The 11,149-nt window shown below is 44.0% G+C and overlaps 1 protein-coding gene across 6 annotated transcripts in view; it reads right to left on the minus strand.

The window, feature by feature from the left end:
• Positions 1-8,895, minus strand: part of SYNDIG1 (synapse differentiation inducing 1) — a 154,402-nt gene extending 145,507 nt beyond the window's left edge. The window contains exons 1-2 of one of the 6 annotated variants that reach the window (XM_074317310.1): positions 8,373-8,895; positions 7,644-7,764 (exon numbers count right to left, since the gene is read on the minus strand). The gene's annotated coding sequence lies outside the window, so the exon portion shown is untranslated. The other 5 variants (XM_074317315.1, XM_074317312.1, XM_074317311.1 and 2 more) reach the window with 5 other exon arrangements.
• Between the last annotated feature and the right edge of the window lie 2,254 nt (positions 8,896-11,149).

The raw sequence follows: 11,149 nt of genomic DNA on the forward strand, positions 1-11,149 counted from the left end.
CCTACCAGAAAACCACAGACAGTATGATAGGAAATCCTCATATGTCAATAATCACCCTAAATGTAAATGGGATGAACTCACCAATAACAAGGCACAGAGTAGCAGATTGGATCTAAAAACTAAACCCAACCATATACTGCCTCCTAGAGACACATCTCAGCTACAAGGACAAATATAGACTCAAAGTGAAAAGGTGGAAATTGACCCTTCAAGCAAATGGTATTCAGAGAAAAAGAGGTGTAGCTATACTGATATCAGATGTAACAGACTTCAGGTTAAAAAGGTAAAAAGACACAAAGATGGACATTTCGTAATGATAAAGGGAACTATACAACAGGAAGATGTAACAGTCATTGATATGTATTCCCCCAATCAGGGAGCACCAAAATATACCAAGCAAATACTAACAAAACTAAACAGAGAAATTGACTAAAGCACAATTATAGTAGGGGACCTAAATACATCATTGACAGCTAGGAATAGATAATCCTAAGGGAAAAAAATGAAGAAAAATCAGCCCTAAATGACACATTAGGACATAATGGACATAATGAACATTTACAGAGAGCATCAGCCTACAATATCAGACTATACATTCTTTTCTAGTGTACATGGAACATTCTCAAGGATAGCCAATATACTGGAACAAAAACCAGTCTCAGCAAATTTAAGATTTTGAAATCATACCAAGCATATTCTCTGATCACAAGGCTTTGAAATTGGATATCAACTGCAAAGAGAAAGCAGGAAAAACCACAAATACGTGGAGGTTGAACAACATACTTTTAAAGAATGAATGTGTCAAAGAAGAAATAAGAGGAGAGATCAAAAGACACATAGAAACAAATGAGAATAAAAAGACATCCTACCAAAATTTTTTGGATGCAGTGAAAGCAGTTTTAAAAGGATAATTTATATCATTACAGGACTACTTCAAGAAACAAGAAAATCCCAAATAAATAACCTCACGTTACACCTTAAAGAACTAGAAAAAGAACAAATGAAACCCAAGCTCAGCAAAAGAAAGGAAATAATAAAAATCAGAGCAGAATTAAATGAAATAGAGAACAAAAAGACAATAGAAAAAATTAATGTGACAGAGAGCTGGGTCTTTGAAAAGATTAACAAAATTGACAAACCCTTGGCTAGACTCACTAAGATAAAAAGAGAAAAGACACTAACAAACAAAATCAGAAATGAAAGAGGGGAAGTTATCATGGATGCCACAGAACTATAAAGGATCATCCAAGAATACTATGAAGGCCTACATGCCACCAAATTCAATAACCTAGAAGAAATGGACAGGTTCTTAGAAACACATACCCTTCCAAGGCTGAACCATGAAGAACTGGAAAATCAGAACAGACCCATTACCAGTAACAAAATTGAATCAGTCATCCAAAACCTTCCCAAAAGCAAAAGTCCGGGACCAGATGGCTTCACTAGTGAATTCTACCAAACCTTCAAAGGGGATTTAATATCAATCCTGCTCAAACTCTTCCAAAAAATTGAAGAAGAGACAGTACTCCCTAACTCATTTTATGAGGCCAACATTACCCTGATACCAAAACCTGGTAAAGTCAACACACAAAAAAGAAAACTACAGATCAATATCTCTGATGAATACAGATGCAAAAGCCCTAAACAAAATTCTAGCAAATCGAATGCAACAATGCATTAAAAAGATTATTCATCACGACCAAGTGGGGTTCATCCCCGGGGCACAAGGATGGTTCAACATCCACAAATCCATCAATGTGATACATCACATAAACAAAATAAAGGACAAAAATCACGTGATTATATCAATTGATGCAGAAAGCATTTGACAAGACACAACATCATTTATGATTAAAACACTTAATAAAATAGATATAGACGGAAAACACCATAACATAATAAAGGCCATATATGAGAAACCCTCAGCTAATCTCATAATTAATAGTGAAAAACTGAAGCCCTTTGCTCTACGTTCAGGAACACAACAGGGCTGTCCCCTATCACCTCTGCTTTTCAACATAGTGTTGGAAGTCCTTGCCACAGCAATAAAGCAAGACAAAGAAAGAAAAGGCACAGAAATTGGGAATGAAGAAGTTAAACTGTCACTCTTTGCAGATGACATGATACTATATACAGAAAACCCTAAAGACTCTACCAAGAAGCTATTAGAAACAGTCAGCGAATACAGAAAAGTTGCTGGCTACAAAGTGAACGTACAAAAGTCCATTGCATTCCTATATACCAGAAATGAAATCTCAGAAAAAGAAATTAAAAAAAAAATTCCTTTTGCAATTGTAGCAAACAGAATAAAATACCTAGGAATAAACATAACCAAGGATGTGAAAGACCTATATGCTGAAAACTATAAGACATTTTTAAAAGAAATTGAAGAAGACCCAAAGAAATGGAAAGACATTCCATGCTCATGGATTGGAAGAATCAACATAGTTAAAATGGCCATATTACCCAAAGCAATATACAGATTCAATGCAATCCCCATCAAAATCCCTATGGCATTTTAAAAATAAATAGAACAAAAATCATCAGATTTCTTTTGAAACCACAAAAGATCCCGAATAGCCAAAGCAATCTTAAGGAACAACAACAATGTTGGAGTTTTCCCTCTCCCTGACTTTAGCTTGTACTACAGGGCAACAATAATCAAAACAGCATGGTATTGGCAGAAAAACAGACACATAGACCAATGGAATAGAATTGAGAACCCAGAAATAAAACCACATGAATATGGACAGAAAATTTTTGACAAAGAAGCAAAAAATATACAATGGAGAAAAGACAGCCTCTTCAGTAAATTGTGCTGGCGGAATTGGGAAGCCACGTGCAAGAGAATGAAACTGGACTGCTACCTGTCACCATGTACCAAAATTAATTCAAAATGGATCAAAGACTTAAGCATAAGACCTGACACAATAAACTGCATAGAAGAAAACATAGGTACTAAACTTATGGACCTTGGGTTCAAAGAGCATTTTATGAACTTGACTCCAAAGGCAATGGAAGTAAAAGCTAAAATAAACGAATGGGACTATCTGAAACTTAAAAGCTTCTGCACAGCAAAAGAAACCATCGACAAAATAAAGAGGCAACCAACAGAATGGAAGAAGATTTTTGCAAACAGTGCCTCCAATAAGGTCCTAATATCCAAAATATGCAAGGAAGTCGTACAACTCAACAACAAAAAACCAAACAACCCAATTGAAAAATGGGCAGACGACTTGAAGAGACATTTCTCCAAAGAGGACATACAAATGGCAAATAGACATATGAAAAAATGCTCAACATCACTAATCATCAGAGAACTGCAAATAGAAACCACAATGAGATATAACCTCACCCCAGTTAGAATTGCTATCATCAACAAGACAAAGAGTAACTAGTGTTGGAGAGGCTGTGGAGAAAAGGGAGCCCTCTTACACTGTTGGTGGGAATACAGATTGGTGCAGCTATTATGGAGGGCAGTGTGGAGGTTCCTCAAAAAATTATGAAAAGAATTACCACATGACCCAGCAATCCCTCTCCTGGGTATCTACCCAAAAAATATGAAAATATTTATCCATAAAGATACGTGTGCTCCAATGTTCATTGCAGCTTTGTTTATGGTGGCCAAGGCATGGAAACAACCAAAATGTCCTTCGATAGATGAATGGATAAAGAAGTTGTGGTATATATACACCATGGAATACTATTCGGCATTAAGAAAAGATGAAATAGGACCATTTGTGACAACATGGATGGATCTTGAGATTATAATGCTAAGCGAAATAAGTCAAACAGAAAAAGCACAGAACCATTTGATTTCATTGATATGTGGTATATAAACCAAAAACAGCAAAAGAACAAGACAAACAGATGAGAAACAAAAACTCATAGACACAGTAGTTTATGGTTACCAGAGGGTAAGGGGGTTGGGGGGTGGGAGATGAGGGTAAAGGGGATCAAATATATGGTGATGGAAGGAGAACTGACTCTGGGTGCTGAACACACAATGGGATTTATAGATGATGAAATACAGAATTGTACACCTGAAATCTATGTAATTTTACTAACAATTGTACCCCAATAAATTTAATAATAATAAAAAATGGTGCTTTGTGGTTTATTGGTTATCTTTTATAATGTTTTATCCTAGAGAACATGCATCATATAACTTTTGTAATGTGACATGAATTTCAGTTTAGTTGTGTTAATGACACATTTCATGAGCTATTGCTCATAAGCCTTCCTATACATCTTTCCTCTAAATCCCTGCCCACCTGAATGTCTAAACCACTCAAGCACATCCCTATATGAGAATGTTACCTGCATGGACATGTACACACTGTCCTTATTCTGACTCTCCTCAACAAGGACACACGTGAAAATAAAGGTCTGGAGTCCTTTCCTGTTTGAGAGAGCCATGGGATGCAAAGGAAACATTCAGTTAAGACACTGACGTGTTCTCAATAGTCTTCCCCATTTAAAAAAATTGTGACAACCATAGACATTTTGTTTTCAAACTCCTGGAAAGAACATGGTTGAAAAGAAAAAGAATCTCACAAAATTTTTTTTTTAATTTTATTTTATTAAATTTATTGGGGTGACAAATTTAAGTGGTCTAAGATCATTGAGCACACAAGCAACAGAGCCCAGAGTTTAAAACCTAAGTCTTCCACAGGCACTCTAAAAATTATAATGGGGAGGCAGGGCAGCCACAGATATGGGAAAATCACAAATGTGTGTCTCACTGACTCCTCTCTCCCCCACTCCCAGTTGCAATGTAGTATACTGCCTGCTTGAAGTAAATAAAGTGACAATGAGGACACTGAATTGTAGCCTGGTACCTGAAAGAGTTACTGCAGCTTCTCTTTAAAACACATGTTTATGAACCCTCAGGAATAATTTGAAATATCTAAATATCTTGCACAGAGAATATTGAACAATCATTGTTAAAACTACCTACTTAAAAAAAAAAAAAAACCTACCTACTTCATTCCAATTCTGGTGTCATGGGCAGGATGCTGGTCAGCCTATCTTTAATGTTTTGAATATTTAATGTTTGAATATCTTTAATGTTTTGCTTTTTTGAGTCCAATGTTTTGTTGGTCCAATGTCTGCAATATAAAGATATTGGGTCAAAAGCTATGGCTCCAGTGTCATCTCACGCCAGCGTGTTTCCACAAAACAACCTTTTGACTTTCCATTGAAAGAACAGAATGTTTTGCTACTCATTTAGCCCCATTGCTTCACGGCTACTGACAAATGAACACTCCATCCTTCAATCCTTGCCACCATCATCCACTCATTAAAAGAATTTTGCTGGTAACTTGAAGTCTGCTCAAACTATAGGTCACAATCAGTCTGTGTTGGCCATGAGAATCTCCAATGTGCACGGGGGCCCTGCAAAGGCGGGAGAGGCTCAGAGTCATACTGTCATGGAAAGACAAGGTTTTCTTTGAGGGAAAAAAGACATAAAACTGCTCACTTACAGGATGGTTATTCATATTACAAAAGGTTAGCTAAGGATACCTTTAAATAGTGTAACTTATAAAGATATTCAGAAGTCTGACTGAATCCTCCAAGAACATCATTGACAGTTTTTAGGAATGGTTTTTATATAAAGGATGGTGCAGAGATGTGCAGGTTGGGAGAGGACCATGTAAGCATGTGTGTGTGGGGGTCACCCCCCACTGTCTCTGGAGGCTTTCTCCACGCTATTCGCTAGCCAACAATAACCACACTTGGAACTAAATTTGAGCAAGTAGTGTCTCTCTAGTGGGTGATGTGATTGGTGTTATGATCAAATGTTTTCTAATTAAGAGATGAAATATTTAGTACTCTTCAGAACCTCAGAATAGCACTATCTTTGATAGAAAACTTGAATAAGAAAATATGTTTGTATTCTCTTATAATAGTAATAACTCCCAGAAAACTTGAGTTAGAGTTAATGAGAAAGATGAGTTGAGTCCAGTGTAGTACTATTATGTCATGCTAAATATGGAAGAAATTAACTGCTTATTATTTATGAAATTATTTTTAAAACTTTTACCAAAAAAAGAAAAAAGGTTTTTTTGTCTATCATGGTTCAACTGGATTTTTGCCTATCCCCTGCACATCAAATGGTATAAGTCAAATCTATGTTGTTTCAAGTGTCTCTTTTTCCCAGGATCTGGGTTTCTCCTTCTCCCTTTAGTTCCCCACTTCATGTCTCAAGGAATGTTAGCAGATTTTCTTTTTCTATCCCAAAATGAAAATGGGGGGTGTTTTTGTTTTTATTTTAACATCACATATGTTCTGGTGGAATCATTTAAAGCAGTCATTTCTGAGTAGGTGAAAATGATATGAAACTTCATCAGCTGGAGATACAGGGGAATGCATCTAGAGGTGAAATAGCTTGCAATGGGTTTTTAAATCCTTCATCAAACATGGCCTCCAGAACTCCAAGAAGGGGCAGTAAACACGGAGGAAGGGCAAAAAGTTAATGAGTGTGGTGGCGGGATGAGGTGTACACTGGAGATTTAGTGTACTATTCCCTCTATCCTTACGTACCATTGAAATTTTCCATAATAAAAAAAAACTTGAAACATAGATTTCCCAATTATTTCCTTTATTTAACAAGGTCCCTCTTGATAAGGACTATTACATTTTCCGGAAGTAGGTGGGGGCAGGGTGGGAGAGGGCACCAGATTAGCCATAAATCAACATTTGCTCCTTGAAAAAGTGCCAGAGGGTGTTAGCCAGAGGGAGGAAGGGCTCTTCCTCACACATCCCACAGGCCCAGCACTTGTGGTGTGATCTCCAGAAAGACATTCCACACAACTGCAAGGCACAAAGCATGCAACAATTCATCAGAAAATTCAGCTCCAGCTACTAGAACGGACTTGTCCTCGCTAGAACGGACCTCAGACTACCCCGGCCCCTTGGCGGCTAATTTTCACTTTAACTGCTGGGAGAATTTCAGACCCCTCTTGGAGGACTACATTCCTGAACCAACGGCACTGCCCAGGTAACCGCACCTCAGCAAAGAAAAGTTGGCTCGCTCCTCCTGGGTTTGTTACCAGGCTGCTCACCCTACAGACTGCAGGTCTGCGCAACACGCCTCTTCTTTTGGGCTCTGACCAAACACACTGGCCAGCAGGAGTGGGACGGACAGACTCGCGCGCACGCCCCACCGCCTGAAAACAGAGTAGCGCACGCCCTAGTCCCCAAATCAGCCTCGGATAGTGCTGCCCTAAACACCAGGACCTGGCCAAGGAAGGTGCAGACATCCAGTGCCCGCCAGTAGCATGGCAGCGCTAGCGCATCTGACGCAAAAGGGCTTCCAGCACCTGAAGTCTGGGTGCTAGGAGTCCAAACCTCTGCGTGAGAGCAGACCCCAGAGGAAATTAAATGCGACCAGCGGACCCCTTCCTCTAGTTCTTCAGAAAAGTCAAGCGACCACCTAGCAGCCTTCCCAAAGCAGGGTTGCGAGCACCCATTCTTCTTGGATCATAGAGAAAATGCACAGCTATCCAAACCCCTTCCCTAAGGAAAATGCTCAACTCTGTCGTCCAGGTTCCTCTCCCTACTGCTGGGAAAGCGCACACAAAGAGTCCGGAATCATACCTAGGGAAATCGAGACTAGAACTTGAACCCTCCATACGCACCCAATTGCTTCCCTCTCCGCGCCTGGTCTGGTGGCTCCCAGGGACCAGGCAGTTCACCGATGCCTGTCCTGTCCTCGTCGGCATGAGGGATTCGGGGAGTTCCTGCCTTCGTCCAGGTCGCCTGTTAGGAGATTCCAACCCCAGCGCATTTGAACCCTCGCCTTCCTTTTCCCATCAGCTATGTGAAAATCGAAGCCCGCTTTCCTTCCTGGCCACAGGTGGACCTTGGTCCCCAGCTCCGCGGCTGCCCACTCACCAGCCGCAGCCAGTCTCCTTCGGGTCGCTCCAGAATGTCGACCGAACCCGCAGAGCCCATGCCCACAGTGCGCCGTCACGGCCTGGGCAGCCCAGCTCTGCTGCGCCCCCAGATCTCGGGCTCACTAGCTCCACGGACTATACGCAGCAGCCCCTCCGTGTCGCCTGGGCGCCAGGGATGGCGAGGAGCCAAGCTGCAGCCTGAGCTGAGAGCACCCCGCCCCTTCCTCGGCATCTTCCTCGCCCGCTCTGTCCTCCCCTCGCGGCTGGCGACCTCGCGCCTCACGGGTGCCGCCGCAGCGACCACCCGGACTCACGCCGGGCGCGCGCCGCCACCGGGTCTGCGCGCTCCAGGCGGAGCCAGGACGCCCTCCCTCGCGGGGCCGCCTCTGGTGCTCGCCGCCCGCCCGCAAGCCCCCGCCCCGCTCGAGCCAGCCCCTCCGCCGCCCGCAGTGCCTGGGCGGTGGGACTTACCTCCGGCACAAGGTGCCCGGGTTAGTGCGCCCAGGCGGCCTCCAGCAAGTCTCCGGAGCGAGCAAGCGTGAGGGGCGCGGGGCGGGGCGGCTCCCGCCTTTGCTCCTCAGCTCCTCGGCTCGCTCCTTATCTGCCCTCCCCTTCTCTTCGATCCCTTCTGCACCGCTGCTCTACCCCCACTTATGCCCGCTCTGCGCTTGCCGCCCGCGCTAGCCGCCCGCGCCCCAGCAGTCCGGCGCGTACTGGAGCGCAGGACTACAGACAGCGGCGGCAGCGCGGGCGGCTGGGAGCTCCTGGCCTTGTGGATCCTAGGAAAGGAAGGGGTGAGGGGAGACTCCTGCGGCGCGCGCCTGGCCTGCGGGTTGAGGAAGGGGAGCTCCGGGGCACGCCGCTCGGCTTGCGGAGCCTGGCGACACGCGTGCAGGAGACAGCAGCCACGGGCTCCAGGGGAGGATGGCAGGGAGGAAAAAAAGGAGGGGGTAGAAGGGGAGGAAGAGGAGGAGGGAGAAGGAGGAGAAGGAGGGGGAGGGGAGGAAGGGGAAGAGGGGGAGGGAGGGAAGGGGAGGAGGAGGAGGGGGAGGGGGAGGGGGCAGAGGGAGGAGGAGGAGGAGGAGGAAGAGGAGGAGGAGGAGGAGGAGGAGGAGGAGGAGGAGGAGGAGGAGGAGGAGGAAAGTTCCCTGCAAGAAGGTGGCCGCCAACTTTACCCCAGGCAGACCTGGCCCCCGCCGGTGTTCCCGTCTGGCAAGTGGCCAGGGGCAGGTGTCTGGGAATCTGAGGATGACAGAGGCTGAGGGAGAGGGGCAGCCACTTGGGACTCAGAGGACAGGGATTTGATACCTGGCTCCACCAAGGGAGGAGATGGCTCCCCTTGGTCCTAAAGGCTTCTCCAAGCTCTGGTTCCTCTTTGAGGTTGATAAGGACCCACTTTATAGGTCTGGCATCTGTTCAAGTCTTAACCAGCTAACCATACAGGGGTTACCAGGCGCAGGGCCCAGATTCCAAGACCCCCACCCAACCTGAAGCAGGTCTGTTGTCCAGTCGTGGCTGGCTCTTTGCAGTTGGAATTGAAAGGAAACTAGGGTGGCTGTGGTGGGAAATGGGGTGTTGGCACAATCCTGAGGAGAGTAGGTAGATGGGAGCCAGAGCCAAGGGAGGGCCAACTCCCAAGTCTGCATTTTGTTAGCAGGGAGTCATGTTTTCAGTTTGGATTTCATGAGCTGTGAAAGATATACCACAAAGAGGGTCAAAAGTGATTTAGAAAAAACATCTGTGAGCCAATTTTTACCCCAGACACAGACTTGCCACTAGCCCCCGTCTTGCCAGTGCAGGCTTGCCCCTCGTGCTCAAGGCTGGTTATGCCTTATGAAACCCACCTAGGGGCCGAGCCCTCCTCCAGCCTGGTAAACAACCCTTTGCCTCAGAAGGTGTTCCTTGCTTCCTTTGCCATGCCTCCTCTTGTGGAGTTTACATAGGTAGGAGTTGGAGGTAGTGCCAGAACAGCAGGTCCTGTTGTTCCTTTGATGAACTTCAACAGCCCAAAGAGAATACCAAAGTCAGAGTGCAACGAGAGGACACATTTGAGTTGGAGGAACAGGTTAGCTGAACCAGCACCACCTGTGGTTTGTTTTTACCCACCTGAATCACATCCATCTCTCTTCAAAACATGGGAAAGCACAACGGGGGATTCCTCCTCTAGATCCCAGAGCTGCAAGGCCGTGGTCAGGAATGTTCAGAAATGGATATTATACATTTCTCCGTCTGGAAGAACTCAAATGAGAGGAAAATGCCACCTTACCTTAGTAAAGTTGCTTACTGTTCCTGAATTCTTCTCTAAATAGAACATTCTCTCATCTGAACCACTGAGCTGAGCAGATAGATATTGTTAGACTCACTAGAGGTGGAGAATCATTGTTCCTGTTTATCAGATGAAGAAGCTGAGGTTTTTTACGAAAAGGTTAACAGATTTCTGCAGGCACCCAATATGCAGGAGAAGCCTGACCCAGGTTCCCTGCCTCTCCATTAGTGCACTTTTGCTTGTCTAGACTTTGAGTTGACGCTGTTTTGTCAAGAGAACACCAGCTTCGGTTACAGTTTTGACTCGCCTTTGCCTCTAGGGTACGGTTTGAATTTTAAATTGGACTTATCCTAATATAGCATACAGGCACCTTCCTGAGTACAGTATAACACGTGATCACTGGTCACCTCTGGTTGCCTGTAGAGTACTCCCTCCAAAACTGAGCGTTACAGAAGTTAAAGGAAGAAAATGTCTTTGCAGTTGCCCCCTGTATTGAGTTCTGTTGACTATCTCCATGTCCTAGGTACTTTGAAAGTTTCAGGCCAATGCTTTGGAACTCTGTACCCTGGCTCTTATAAGTGATTTTTGAGTATGGAGTGGGAGTCTTGCATTTCCTAAAATTTTCAAAGGCTTAATTTTTATAACATGCCTTATTCAATTTAACATTCAAACATACACATTTTCTTCTCTTGTGGGATGAATGTGTAACTTCTCTCTCCCAGTTATATGGGTGGGCTCTCTTAGAACACTGTATTTATACTTGTACAGCTCTTTGCTGGGGCACATCCCAGGTACTGAACAAATACTCAGTGATTGACAGTTGTCGGGAAAAACCACATTGGATTGTGGGGTCAAAAAATATATGTCTCTGAAGAAGAGGATAATTTTAAAGAAAAGGGAAAATTTCATGATGTGGTGGGTATTATTGTTATTATTATTCATTATTTTTCTCCCATGCTACTCACACAGATTGAAGATCCCC

The sequence above is a fragment of the Rhinolophus sinicus genome, linkage group LG13, assembly GCF_036562045.2.
Source record: "Rhinolophus sinicus isolate RSC01 linkage group LG13, ASM3656204v1, whole genome shotgun sequence".
NCBI lineage: Eukaryota > Metazoa > Chordata > Mammalia > Chiroptera > Rhinolophidae > Rhinolophus > Rhinolophus sinicus.